This window comes from Glycine max, chromosome 9 (assembly GCF_000004515.6).
Source record: "Glycine max cultivar Williams 82 chromosome 9, Glycine_max_v4.0, whole genome shotgun sequence".
NCBI classification, from domain to species: Eukaryota; Viridiplantae; Streptophyta; class Magnoliopsida; order Fabales; family Fabaceae; genus Glycine; species Glycine max.
Window position 1 is genome coordinate 10314155 of NC_038245.2, and position 16187 is coordinate 10330341.

A 16187-nucleotide genomic window follows, 5' to 3' on the forward strand; every position below is an offset into this window, starting at 1 on the left:
CTCGACCCTTTATGTTTTGACACGGGTATTTGACCTCGAATGTTACCTTTGACCTTGTCTTTGTAATCCATACTAAATTCCTTTCGTTTTGGCATAATAGAGACTTGCGTTGGACCGACAAGCGCGAACAAGAGAGACCTCTAAGTGTCGCAAAGAAGAACTGACGGAGAGCTCATGATAGGTGAGGGGAGTTATTATAAAATTTACCGTTTTGACACCATAGTTAGGGTTACGGAACCTAGCTATGAGAATATCTGTCTGTCCCTATTGCATGCTGATTTTCTTTCAAGAAAAACTATGTTTTTAACGAATGGGATGCGGTATATTTATTGTTGATGAATAACATTATTGTTAATTCAACTTGTGTTGTTTGAAGACCTGGGGAGTGTGAGCCTCACGCATGGAAAATATATTTATATGTGGAATGCGACTCATTGTTGATGCTGCTATAGGTGACTTTAATTGATATGTGGTGATGTTGATATTTATGATGATATTGATTTGAGATGACGTTGTTAATGGTGATCATGTCAACATGAATTGATGTTATTATTGATGGTTATGTCAATATGGAATGAAGTTGTTGTGGTTATTGATGATGTCATTGAAATGAAATGTTGATGATGTTGGAAATGCATTAACAAGTGCATGTTGTGTATGTTCGTGGGGGGTGGAGTGCGCTGACCTTGTCGGATGGCCCATTCGTGGGGGACAAGCATGGTTAAAGAATCTAAGCATTCGTTGCGGGGATGCTTAGGCGCTTTAATTGGTCCATGGTCTTTGGCACTTGCTTTTGGCCACGTTCATACGTCATATGTAGTGTATGTTCATGGGGGGTGCATTGACCTTGTCGGACGTCCCTTGTGTGGGAAGCTAAAGTGGTTAAAGAATCTAAGCAGTTCTGAGGGGATGCTTAGGAACTTTAATTGGTTCGTGGTCTTTGGCACTTGCTTTTGGCCATGTTCATAGCTCACACGGCACAGGAAATAGAATAACTGTGGCAGAGTGTATTTTATACTGAGGGGGCTTGTCACCTGGTAGAGAACTCCTTTGGGCCCCAAGCTGATCACCTTTGGGGGGGGGGGGGCAATTACATGCACAACCGAGTGGTCTCAATGAACTCTGCATGGTTTCCTAAGTGAGAGTGTCATGTGGACACGCTTAGGCTATTTCCTGGGATTTGGTTGTTGGTACGTACCACATTGCATCTAAGAGTTGAGTCAGGTGCATGCATCATTCTGTGCAGTCTTGATTGGATCCATGGATGGATGATGAGTAATTGTTGAATATGGATGATGAGTAATTGTTGGATGTGAGTGTTGAATAATGAATGTTGTGTAAGCTCATGATGTTTGCTTATGTTTTCTTGCTAATTGTGATTATTTGGATTTAACATTGGTTCTTTTTATAATGAACTCAACCTTGCAATTTTGTATCGTGTGGTTGATACCTGTGATGATCGCAAACCTTGTTCGTGGGAGCAGAATGACAGCTGTAGGGTGTAGGGATGAGATTCTGTAGAGGAGCCGCCAAGCCGACATGATGACGTTGGGATTATTTTGGGGAGGGAGTTGTGTTTTGTTAATCAATTCCTCTATAGTGGTTCGTGATTTCTTTTGTTGGATTAAGGATATAAATCACATATTTAATTATATCTACGAATTGGTTTAATCTTCATTATGTGTATGATGTGTACTGAATCACTATATTAATATTCATGTATTCGGTTAAACATTGGTGTGTGTTTGGGGATGGGGACATATATATATATATATATATATATATATATATATATATATATATATATATATATATATATATATATATATATATATATATATATATATATATATATATATATATATATATATATATATAGATATATATATATATATCTACATATACATATATCAATCTCTGTATACATCTAAAAAAATATAGCCTTGCCTTGCTTTGTTCTCATTGTTGCTTTCGGAGAGTGAAGGAGTGTGGGCCATAACTAGAGATCTCCCTATATGACAAGGTCAGACTCATCTCAAGACCTCTCTAGAAGATGTCTTCTGCGTACACGGATTCCCGATACATAGATAAATACCTGGCAAGAACTACATTAAAGAATGCACAAACGCATTTAAGACCATCTAGTACGTGTATGTAGATATGAATGGAGAGAGACATATCTCACAGGCAGTCTCTCTTCTTCTATCTATCGAAGCTCCTGACATAACCCTTCTGTCAGATGGTCTTTGTTCCAAGATAAAGTTGTTGAGGTTTGGAGAAAAGAGATCCCTTAAGGGAAATTGCCTTATATGACTTGCTCTTTCAAAGTGATTGGACAGAGCATGGACCTATTCTTCCTACAAGGTCTCAGAAGATGGATAAGAAAAGGGATCAATCCCTGGCACACCTTCCTTCCATAGTTTAACCAGATTTAACTTCTAAAGCTCAATCTTTTACATCTGTGGGTCCAAGCATTGGGTTCCAATATCCATCTTCTCTCTCCATGCTTGGTTGCTAGTTTTCCCTTCAGATAGTTTATATCCCCTAAAGCCATGGTAAATCTAATGTTTCCGTCTAAAACAAGCACTGGCTCAGGTTCAATGTGAGGTTGAGATCTGAAGGGCAACAACCTATCAATCGAGTCTTCGTCTGGTCTGCTCAGACATTGATGATGTTTGTTGAAAATATCAGTTAAGAGTTAAGGTGTAGCAACATTGTCAACCCTCTTCTTGATTGCCAATCTAAATTTCATAACATCAAAAGGAACAAACTCAGTAGCTCCATAGATGCTTTCAAGTCTTAAGATGTCTGCTTTTGCATAGGTTGAGCAAGCAGAGCATCAACAACAACTTCATCTTCAACTGTGATTGGATGAGGGTGCAAGGGTGCAATCCCAGGGTCTGTTTCAACAACAACATTAGACATTTGCAATGAAACTTTAATAACACACTAAAGCATTGCAACATCCGAAACATCTCTTTCTTCTTCAGTTATTGCCTCAGAATCTAGGTAAAGAGCATTCCATAAGGAATAAGGTTTTTCTTCACCTTGGGGTTGAACCTATCCTTAAAGGCCTACATCCAATAGAAGAAGATGATCTCAAGTAGATTCACTTTCTCACCTACCATGATTTTGTAGATGCAGGTACGATATTTGTTGGTGACATAGTCCCTTGAGCCTACCCTAGGAGTGACTATGTTGAACAACACACTGTGGACCATTTTACATATGTAAGTCAAGTTTGCTATCCTCAAGAAGGTCTTAAGAGCCTTCTTGTCAACTTCGTATGGGCAAGGCTTTCCAAAGAGTAGCTTATCCATAATCTCCTGGGTTATCTCTTTCTCCCAGTCTTTGCTTATGGTCAGACCATCCAGAGCACATTCACAAGCAGCAGTAATGGTGGTTGAAGAGATCACTATTGGAGTCCCAGTAACAAATCCCTTGATGATGACTTTATCTTACTTTGTAATTCCCTAGAAAAAGACATAGGGACCATAATGTTAGGTATTGAACTTCTCCAAAAAAGATATCCATCCAACCCTGTCAAAGAGTCCCTTCATGTCAAAGCCTTTCTCTTTCAAGCTTTGGAAGTTTATCCACTTCCCAGGGATAAACTAGTCCTTAGGGAAAGCTCGAGTAGCATCCAACATTGTTGATGGTGGGGATGCCAGCAGACTCGTTCTTCTTTAGAGGTGCCATTGTTCACACAGAGTTTGTGATAGAAGAAAAAAGATAAAAGTTTTTGAAGTTTTTAAGTTCTCAAACGATGATTTTGCACAAGCACAAATACTCCTGAGAGTTCAAAAATTTCAAGAACTTCTCTAAGTGCTTGTGTTTGCCTTTTATAGTTTTTCAAAGAAAAGATGATAGAGAGTTTGATGTAATTGCCCAAATCTCATTAAATATATTTTGAAAACTGTTTTTCAATCATGGCAATAATTGAGGTGCACGTTTCTCAATAAAAACTAAAACATTTTTGTCTTTGTGAACATATTTCCTCTTCTACATGTACACTTCAACAAACATTAGTCTTAACAGATTAATGATAAAAAATAATAAGATGATGTTATTGTCTGAAAATAAAATTTCATTAATTTGATAAGCTAGTCATATTTAAATGTTCCCTTATTTAGATGAAACATTCTTCAGACAAAGGCTTAGAGCCCATTAATGATCTGTATCTACAAACTTTATATCAAAAACACTTTTTTTGCACATGGTCACGAATGAAATGATATCTTATCACAATATTCTTAGCCTTTGAATGTTGTATAGGATTTTTAGATAGGTTGATTGCCTTAACATTGTCTTAATATACCGGAATATTGTTTTTAATACTAGAGTAATCTTCCAACTAATATTTTACCCATAACAGTTGTGAACAACAACTTGCATCAGACACATATTCAGCTTCAGTTGTAGATAGAACAATGGAATTTTGTTTCTTGCTTGCCCAAGATATCAGACAAGGTCCAATATAGTGACATCCTCCACTTGTGTTTTTCCCTTCTACTCTGTCTCTTGCATAGTTTGCATCACAGTAACCTACTAACCTGGAATCTTGATTTTTCTTATAAAAAAAATATTGGTTAGTGGTACCTACTAGATATGGTAAGATCCTTTTTAAAACCTCGAGATGTGATTCTCGAGGATCAAACTAGAATCTAGCACACAGACATACACTATGCATAATATTAGGTCTAATTGAGGTCAGATAAAAAAGAGATCTAATCATACCTCTATAGATCGTCTTATCTACTGGTTTACTTGATTTGTCTTTGCTTAGAGGATTGGAAGCATGCATTGGAGTTTTCATGGGCTTATCATCTTCTAATTTAAACTTATTCAAAAGTTCCTTAGTGTATTTCTGTTGGTGGATGTAAATACCTTTTATGTCTTGCTTGATCTAAATCCCTAGAAAGAACTTAAGTTATCCCATCACGGTCATTTCAAGCTCACTTTTCATAAGATCAAAGAAGTCCTTACATAGAGATTCATTAGTAGCTTCAAAGATAATATCATCAACATATATTTGAACTATAATGAATTCCTTGCCAACTTCTCTTCTAAAGAGAGTTGTATCTACTTTGCCTCTCATAAAGCCATTTTCTAAAAGAAAAAAGCTTAGTCTATCATACCAAGCATGAGGTGCCTATTTTAGACCATACATAGCCTTTTGAAGTTTGAAAATATGGTCTGGAAATGTATGGTCTTCAAAGCCATGAGGTTGTCTAGCATACACTTCCTCTTCAATAAAGCTTTTTCAAAAAGCACTTTTAACATCCATTTGAAAAAGCTTTTTGTTTTTATGAGTAGCAAAGGTAAACATGATTCTTATAGCTTCAAGTCTAGCAATAAAAGTAGAGGTTTCAATGAAATCAATACCTTCTTGTTGGTTATAGCCTTAAGCTACTAACCTAACTTTGTTTCTTACCACCTTTCCTTGTTCATCAGTTTGTTCTTGAAAACCTATCTTGTTCCAATAATGCTTTTGTTTTTAGGTTTGGAAACAAGAGTCCAGACGTTGTTCCTCGTAAACTGGTGAAGCTCTTCTTCCATGGCAATAATCTGGTCATCATTTGTCAAAGCTTATTCTGTGGTCTTGGGTTCTATTTCAGACACAAGAGTACATGAAGCAAGATCTTTGAATGATGATCTAGTGTTGACTCCTTCAGTCTTATCTCCAATTATATGATCTTGTGGATGATGGTGGACAAACTTTCAGTTGTTCATCTATGGTTTATGATCTGAGGATTCTTCAATCTGAGGAAGGATTTCTTCAAATTGTATAATCTCTTTTTCTTTAGGTGATACAAACAATCCTATTTGCATATCTATAAAATCATCCTCTAGATCTTATAACTTCTTATCAAACGTTAGTCCATCATTGAATTTATCATGGATGGATTATTCTACAACTAAAGTTTTAGTATTAAAAACTCTATAAGATTTACACGTATAAAAAAAAGCAAGGAAAAATCCCTTTATCCACTTTAGAATCAAACTTAGCAAATTGATCTTTATTGTTCAAGATAAAACACTCATATCCAAATGGAAGAAAGTATGAAATATTAGGTCTTCTTCTTTTCCATAATTCATAAAGAGTCCTTTTTATCAATGGTCTTATCAATATTCTGTTCTGAACATAGCATGTTGTATTAACCACTTCTACCCAAAAGTGTTTAGGAAATGAATTCTCACAGAGCATGGTTCTAGCCATCTCTTGCAGAGTTCTATTTTTCCTTTCAACTACATCATTTTGTCGAGGTGTTCTCGTGAAGAGAAGTTGTGAAAAATACCAATCTTTTCACAGAATGATCTGATCTCAACATTTTCAAACTCAATTTCATGGCTAATAGAAGAGATACAAAAGTCTTTTTCATTTTGAACTCTTTTACAAAATATTTAAAAGACCTTGAAAGACTCATAATTATGAGAAAAAAGTATACCCAAGTTTATCTTGAATAGTCATCAACTATGAAAAATCATATTTCTTTCCTCCCAAACTCAATGTTCAGGTTGGTCCAAATAGATCCGTGTGCAATACCTACAATGGTCTGGAAGTGGAAACAACATCTTTAGATTTAAAAGAAGTTTTGATTTATTTCCCTTGCTGACAAGCTTCACAGAGAAGATGAGTTTTCCAACAGATCTTGGGTAGTCCTTTAACTAAATCATTTTTGGATTGTTTTGAAATATGATTTAAGTTTGCATGCTCTAGTCTTTTACGCCAAAGCCATCTTTCATCTTATGTGGATAGCAAACATGTTACATTTTTTCGACTAAGATATATCAAATCAATCTCATACAGATTGTTGTGTTGTTTGGCAGTAAAGAAAAACTTGTCATCTTCTATCTTGACTATATAGTTGTCTTTGTTGAAGGAAACAATATTACCACTATCACAAAATTGACTTATGCTAAGAAATTTTTACTTCAGACCTTCAACATATAAGACGTTGTCTATGGAGGTTAAAGAGGGAATACCAATTTTACCTATACTAGAGATTTTTCCCTTACTTATGCCTACAAAGGAAACTGTTATTTCTTCATCTGGCTTTAGGTCTAGGAACATAAACCTTTTCCCAGCCATGTGTCCTAAGCATCCACTATCCAGGCAATAGCTTAAACTCGGCCTTTTCCTATGAAGGATACATGCAACAGACACTATTTGAGATTTTGGTACCCATATCTTTTTGGGTCCAACATAGTTAGTACCCTTATCCATATGTTTCTTCTTATGGATGCATCTAACTTGGAATGTACATACTTACCACAAAAGTCACATTTGTCTGAAACAGACTGTGACTTGGAGGATGTTGTTTCCTTTTCAAAACCCAGGCTAGACTTGTCATGCGATGTTGATGGAATTTCAAAATAGTGGTGAGAATCTTTGGAATTTCCAAGAACTTCCCAAATTCATTAGTAGCCCATGCTACTTCTTCCCTTAGTTTTTCAATAGTGGCAGTTTCATTAGTCTTACAAGTCAGGCTCAGACTCTTTTTATAGTTTGGATCTTCTTTTTCATATCTTCATTTGATTTTTTTAATTCAGTGTTTTCAAAATTTGAAGCTTTGAAGTTGTCTTCAAACATTTTACACTGAAGAGAAATCATATGTCAGTTCTTAAGAATATCATCATAAGGCATATCCTCGTCATGGTTTGATGAAGCACAAAAAGAAGCATTAGATTCAGAACAAGTTTTTCCTCGACCTTATTGTCTGTATTTGCCATGAGACAAATGTTGGCTTGTTCATTATCTAAACTGCTACTCTTCTCATTGTCTGAGTCATCCCAAGTGACCATCAAACTTTTCTTCTTGGTGTCCCTAGAATATGTCTTCTTCTTCAACTAGGGACATTCAACCTTTATGTGTCCAGGCTTTCTACACTTAAAGTAGGTGATCTCATTGCTTTCCTCCTTGTTCTTCTTTTTGGAGAATTTTTGAAACTTTCCTGTCTTCTTCATCATCTATTTGAACTTTTTGCACATGAGGGCTACTTCATCATCTGTTTGAACTTTCTGTACATGAGGGCTACTTCATCATCAGTAGATCCATTAGAGTTGTCGAATCCATTAGATTCTTGCATCTGCACTTTCAGAGCTTTAGACAAGCACTTCTTTTCTTCTCTTTTGAAGCTTGTCTCTTAAGACTTGAGGGCAACAAATTCTTCTTTTGTAGATGTTCCCTATTTTGAAGGTGGACTTCATGGACTCTTAAGATGCCCAACAACTTATCCCATGCAAGATTTTTCATATCTCTACTTCTTGGATGGTTGCGATCTTGGGTTCCCATACTTTAGGGAAGCTATCCAACACCTCCAAGTTTATCTGAGCCTTGGAGTACGTCTACCCAAGGGCTTCCAAATTGTTTAGAAGAACTTAAAGTCTTCCAAACATGTCATCCACAGACTCTTCATTCTTCATGAAAAAGCTTTCATAATGTCTGGTCAGAGTTGGGACTTTCTTCATATTGACATCTTTAGTGCCTTCATATTTTATTCTTAATGAGTCTCAGATCTCTTTAGTAGTTCTCAGTCTGCAAGTCTTGTTGTACTCATTTTTTGATAGGGCACATATCAAAGTATACCTGGCTTTTGTGTTGAGCTCCATAATGGTCATATTGTCATTTGTCCATTCAGATTCAGGTATAGGAATAAGAATATCCCTATTGGTGATAATAAGCTAGATTCTATACTTGGTGGACTTGATGTACATCTCTATTTTGTCCTTCCAGTAAGGGTAGTCTTCTCCAGCAAAGCCTGGTGGCCTTGTGAGAGATGCTCCCTCAGTGATGAACTAATGTTGGTTATCTGCCGTCTGGATCTTTTCCTTTACACATTGTTTAAGTGCTCAACCCTCAGAGGCTAAGCTCTGATACCAAACTCTAGAAGCAAATAACACAAGAAGTGAGGTTGAATTGTGTTTTTAGAAATTTAAAACTTTTCTACATATTGAAATCACATTTATCGTCTAATGCAAATAAACCTAAAACCACTTAGAAAGGTTTTGATTCAGACTTTATCAAATGATGGGAAAAAATTCTTTATAAAATGAAATGAGATATAAGATCTAAAAAAAATTCAAAACCCTTTGTCAGTTCAAGCAACAAGAAATCACACAAAGAATTACATTGATTTGCCTCAAACTCGAGACTACATCCAGTTCTTGACAACCACTAAGTTTCCACTAACTTATCAAAGTTACAAGTATTAATCATTGCCACTTCTGGCTCTTACACTTGCAAGCTTTATCCCAAGCTTGACTTAAACTCAGTATTCTTTGTTCTACCAAGCCACTCTAGGCTCTAAACAAATTAACAAGATTTGTTGGAAGATTGCACACTGACTAAACACGTGATCGTGTTGTAGACGAATATATCACTCAATACTTTTAGTCTTTTCTCTCAATGTATATAGAGTGTTTTGAGAGCTTAGTATCTTTATAAGAATTTAAAGAAAGCTTTACAAGAAAGAATGAAAGAATAATTCGCATAGATGATTCGTGTCTTGTTTCTTAAAAGCTTCTTATATATATACTCTTCATCTCCAAGTATTCGTTGTCTCACAATGGTTGGATTCTTTACTTTGTTCTTTGTTTAAAGTCTTAAGTCCGTTGGAGAATTTAATGCTTGCATTAAATGCATGTTCCTTCTTCATGCAAAGTCCATGATGATAGTTAGCATGCCTTGTACCTTAATAGTGAAGTCACTTCTTTCATCATAACAGGTCTACAACAACAAAGTGCTCCTTTTGATGAAGATCAGCATTTTCCAGACTGTGAACTGCATTTACTCTTCATAGGACTTTAACAAATCCTAGGAGAATTTTTTCTGCATGAAAGAATATCAGACAAAGAGTATTAGATGAAGATCATAAATGCACTACTTAAATGTTATATCAAATTGTCTTATGATTGTATCATTTGAAACTTTAGACGCACAAATGCAAATTATGATCTGATAGCATGTTAAACACAACTTTTATCATTTGTATTTATTTGTATCTAATCAAAATAGTTAGGAGTCATGATTTGTTTATAAGACATCAATATCTTTTGACTTAACAATTTTATTTCCAAAACTTTAAATATAATTAATTAAGGAATTTAAAGTAGGAATCTTTTATTGGGAGACAAAAAATTACACTGCTCCTAATTTTTTTTTTGCACTCTTTCATAATTTCTACATTAAATAGTTATTTCTTTTAATTCTTTAATCAATACTCTAAGGACATTGATTAGAAGATCCTTAATAAATCAAGAATCAAACTTTAAAACAAAGAAATTATTACCAATAGCCATGGCTTTAATTATAACTGGATGCCTCACGAGTTTGCACCGTTACTGCCTAACACCAGGTACTTTTTTTAGACGGTAGGTAACACCAGGAAATGGTGAGCCTAAACATTTAGAAGTAATAAAAGAATATTAATTTTTTTTTTTAAAATGTTACTAACGTGTCGAACATTTAATGTCACAACTTAGTGTAAATACTCAATTTAATTCTTGAATATGCAAAACGCTGATACTTGAATCCTTGAATTATTGAAAAATAAAATTTTGTTCCTCAATTTATAAAAAAAGTACGATAAATTTATTCAACTGTCAAATATGTTTGTTAACCCAAGCAGTCAAGTTTACATGACATCGTTGGACCTTTTTGATAGTGAAAAATTTGTTGTGTATGTTGTTGACTCAGATGCACTAAAGTATCACCATGAATTTCAATGGAACAATTTGTCAGTTGGGAAAAATGTCCACTATTTGATGGTGTGACAGATTTTCGCACACTTATACAATTGAAAGACAATTTTATTTTTCAAAAATTTAGAGACGAAACTAAAGTTAGTGATTTACAAATTTAATGACTAAATTAACTATTTATCCTAAAATTTATTTAAATTGCATAATCATGAGGATAAATATTCATGATATATATTACAACTAACTCTAATAAAATTAACTTTTTTTAATAAGTTCAGTAATTGTATTAGATTTTACCAATAGGATATTCCAATTGTTATATACAAACTAATTATAATAACTATCATGGTTTCTTTAAAGAACCTATACATAAAAACATATATAGTACATTCACTACATTGTGTACATGGGTGTTGCTAGGTGGACCAGCATTATTGCTTATGCACCCAGCAATTTCTGGTAATTCCAGAATTACCCCTGCGTCTTCTTCTACATTTAATAAGTTGTTTTTACTATGTGTACCATTTGTGTGTGCTTCGCTTTTTGCTTTGTTGGTTTTTCCCGTTGAGAGAGGTGTCGCTTGGGTAGAGGTGAAAGTGTTACCGGCCAATGGTGATTGTTGCAGTGGTTGGTTCGATAGCAACATCGTCGGAGGTATGCCAGGTACGCGAGTTGTTGTTTCTAGTTTCCCGTTGAGTGAGTTGATCCGTATGTTGAAGTTAAAGTTATAGATTACATGATCCGTATAAAATATATGGATCATGTTATCCGTAAGTTTAATTTAAACATACGGATCACTTGATCCGTATAAACCATGCGGATCACTTGATCCGTATGGTTTATACGGATTACATGATCCGTATAAACCATACGGATCAAGTGATTCATATGGTTTATATAGATTTTTAAATTTGTAAAAATTGTTTAAAGTTTCAATTCTTTTTAATTATAAATATGTTAGTATGTAAATTTGTAAATAAAAATTATTTGTTTATATGTGTATTTGAAATAATTCGTATGTAGATTGATATAGGGTTTTTGGTTTTTAATATATATGGTTATGAATTGTAATGTTTATAAAATGGTATGCAGTAAAAGATTACGTTGAGTTTTGTATGATATTATATGTATAGTGTGATTAGGTGTTGTATGTTTGTGATGTGGAAATTGTTAGTGCTTAGCTTTACTGAGCTTTAAAAGATTGGCTAAAATTTTGTTAAAACATAAGCACTTAGACAATGAAGGAAAGCTGGAGTTGCTGCACATGATGTCCAACGCTATGTCAAGGAATAAGATCGGGCTGCACAATGCACAAGGCAAGATAAAATGTCAAATGAAGAATTGAAGCTGCAGGATCCAAGATGTCGGATACGATGTCCAGGACATCTTGCCCGAAAATACTGGACACATAAATCTGTTATATCTTTAACAGATTAATGTGCAGTTAGCAACAGATTTGGCGATCTATCTTTAGGAACGAATTAAAAGATAATTAAAGTTCGAATTACAAACTTGAATAGTTCGTTCAGGGATTAAAGATTAAAGATAAAAACTAAAAGATCAAGCTTTATCTTTTAGATCTTTAAGTGCAGATTTTCAGGAAAATGATAGATCTCATCCAGCGCAAGCTGTTGCAGCCCAGATACGCACACTGCTATATAAACATGAAGGCTGCACGAGTTCTGTACCAAGTCCGGGATTGAAGAGTTATTTTGTGAGTGTTTGGGACTTGAGTGTTTTGTGAGCCACCTTGATGTCACCCTAACATCAAGTGTTGGACCTGAGTGTGTAGAGTTGATCTCTATTGTTCAGAGAGCAATCTCTGGTGTGTATTTGATTTAATTGTAAACACGGGAGAGTGATTGAGAGGGAGTGAGAGGGGTTCTCATATCTAAGAGTGGCTCTTAGGTAGAGGTTGCACGGGTAGTGGTTAGGTGAGAAGGTTGTAAACAGTGGCTGTTAGATCTTCGAACTAACACTATTTTAGTGGATTTCCTCCCTGGCTTGGTAGCCCCCAGATGTAGGTGACGTTGCACCGAACTGGGTTAACAATTCTCTTGTGTGTTATTTACTTGCTTAAACTGTTCACACTGTCAAATATAATCTGCATGTTCTGAAGCGTGATGTCGTGACATCTGGTACGACATCTGTCATTGGTATCAGAATTTCAATTGGTATCAGAGCAGGCACTCGAAATCACTGAGTGAGATCTAGGGAGATAAATTCTGATGAACATGGAGAAAGAAGGAGGACCAGTGAACAGACCACCAATTCTGGATGGAACCAACTATGAATACTGGAAAGCAAGGATGGTGGCCTTCCTCAAATCACTGGATAGCAGAACCTGGAAAGCTGTCATCAAAGGCTGGGAACATCCCAAGATGCTGGACACAGAAGGAAAGCCCACTGATGGATTGAAGCCAGAAGAAGACTGGACAAAAGAAGAAGACGAATTGGCACTTGGAAACTCCAAAGCCTTGAATGCTCTATTCAATGGAGTTGACAAGAATATCTTCAGACTGATCAACACATGCACTGTGGCCAAGGATGCTTGGGAGATCCTGAAAACCACTCATGAAGGAACCTCCAAAGTGAAGATGTCCAGATTGCAACTATCGGCTACAAAATTCGAAAATCTGAAGATGAAGGAGGAAGAATGTATTCATGACTTCCACATGAACATTCTTGAAATTGCCAATGCTTGCACTGCCTTGGGAGAAAGGATGACAGATGAAAAGCTGGTGAGAAAGATCCTCAGATCTTTGCCTAAGAGATTTGACATGAAAGTCACTGCAATAGAGGAGGCCCAAGACATTTGCAACATGAGAGTAGATGAACTCATTGGTTCTCTTCAAACCTTTGAGCTAGGACTCTCGGATAGGACTGAAAAGAAGAGCAAGAACCTGGCGTTCGTGTCCAATGACGAAGGAGAAGAAGATGAGTATGACCTGGATACTGATGAAGGTCTGACTAACGCAGTTGTGCTCCTTGGAAAACAGTTCAACAAAGTGCTGAACAGAATGGACAGGAGGCAGAAACCACATGTCCGGAACATCCCTTTCGACATCAGGAAAGGTAGTGAATACCACAAAAAGTCAGATGAAAAGTCCAGTCACAGCAAAGGATTTCAATGCCATGGGTGTGAAGGCTATGGGCACATCAAAGCTGAATGTCCCACCCATCTCAAGAAGCAGAGGAAAGGACTTTCTGTATGTCGGTCTGATGACACAGAGAGTGAACAGGAAAGTGATTCTGACAGAGATGTGAATGCTCTCACTGGGAGATTTGAATCTGATGAAGATTCAAGTGATATTGAAATCACTTTTGATGAGCTTGCTATATCCTATAGAAAACTATGCATCAAAAGTGAGAAGATTCTTCAGCAAGAAGCACAACTGAAGAAGGTCATTGCAAATCTGGAGGCTGAGAAGGAGGCACATGAAGAGGAGATCTCTGAGCTTAAAGGAGAAGTTGGTTTTCTGAACTCTAAACTGGAAAACATGACAAAATCAATAAAGATGCTGAATAAAGGCTCAGATATGCTTGATGAGGTGCTACAGCTTGGGAAGAATGTTGGAAACCAGAAAGGACTTAGGTTTAATCATAAATCTGCTGGCAGAATAACCATGACAGAATTTGTTCCTGCCAAAAACAGCACTGGAGCCACGATGTCACAACATCGGTCTCGACATCATGGAACGCAGCAGAAAAAGAGTAAAAGAAGTAAAAGAAAGAAGTGGAGGTGTCACTACTGTGGGAAGTATGGTCACATAAAGCCCTTTTGCTATCATCTACATGGCCATCCACATCATGGAACTCAAAGTAGCAGCAGCAGAAAGAAGATGATGTGGGTTCCAAAACACAAGACTGTCAGTCTTGTTGTTCATACTTCACTTAGAGCATCAGCTAAGGAAGATTGGTACCTAGATAGCGGCTGTTCCAGACACATGACAGGAGTTAAAGAATTCCTGGTGAACATTGAGCCCTGCTCCACTAGCTATGTGACATTTGGAGATGGCTCTAAAGGAAAGATCACTGGAATGGGAAAGCTAGTCCATGATGGACTTCCTAGTCTGAACAAAGTATTGCTGGTGAAGGGACTGACTGCAAACTTGATCAGCATCAGTCAGTTGTGTGATGAAGGATTCAATGTAAACTTCACAAAGTCAGAATGCTTGGTAACAAATGAGAAGAGTGAAGTTCTAATGAAGGGCAGCAGACCAAAGGACAACTGTTACCTATGGACACCTCAAGAAACCAGTTACTCCTCCACATGTCTATCCCCCAAAGAAGATGAAGTCAAAATATGGCATCAAAGATTTGGACATCTGCACTTAAGAGGCATGAAGAAAATCATTGACCAAGGTGCTGTTAGAGGCATTCCCAATCTGAAAATAGAAGAAGGCAGAATCTGTGGTGAATGTCAGATTGGAAAGCAAGTCAAGATGTCCCACCAGAAGCTTCAACATCAGACCACTTCCAGGGTGCTGGAACTACTTCACATGGACTTGATGGGGCCTATGCAAGTTGAAAGCCTTGGAGGGAAGAGGTATGCCTATGTTGTTGTGGATGATTTCTCCAGATTTACCTGGGTCAACTTTACCAGAGAGAAATCAGACACCTTTGAAGTATTCAAAGAGTTGAGTCTAAGACTTCAAAGAGAAAAGGACTGTGTCATCAAGAGAATTAGGAGTGACCATGGCAGAGAGTTTGAAAACAGCAAGTTTACTGAATTCTGCACATCTGAAGGCATCACTCATGAGTTCTCTGCAGCCATTACACCACAACAAAATGGCATAGTTGAAAGGAAAAACAGGACTTTGCAAGAAGCTGCTAGGGTCATGCTCCATGCCAAAGAACTTCCCTATAATCTCTGGGCTGAAGCCATGAACACAGCATGCTATATCCACAACAGAGTCACACTTAGAAGAGGGACTTCAACCACACTGTATGAAATCTGGAAAGGGAGGAAGCCAACTGTCAAGCACTTCCACATCTTTGGAAGTCCATGTTACATTTTGGCAGATAGAGAGCAAAGGAGGAAGATGGATCCAAAAAGTGATGCAGGAATATTCTTGGGATACTCTACAAACAGCAGAGCATATAGAGTATTCAATTCCAGAACCAGAACTGTGATGGAATCCATCAATGTGGTTGTTGATGACCTAACTCCAGCAAGAAAGAAGGATGTCGAAGAAGATGTCAGAACATCGGGAGATAATGCAGACACAGCTAAAAGTGCAGAAAATGCAGAAAATGCAGAAAACTCTGATTCTGCTACAGACGAACCAAACATCAATCAACCTGACAAGAGACCCTCCATTAAAATCCAGAAGATGCACCCCAAGGAGCTGATTATAGGAGATCCAAACAGAGGAGTCACTACAAGATCAAGGGAGATTGAGATTGTCTCCAATTCATGCTTTGTCTCCAAAACTGAGCCAAAGAATGTGAAAGAGGCACTGACTGATGAGTTCTGGATC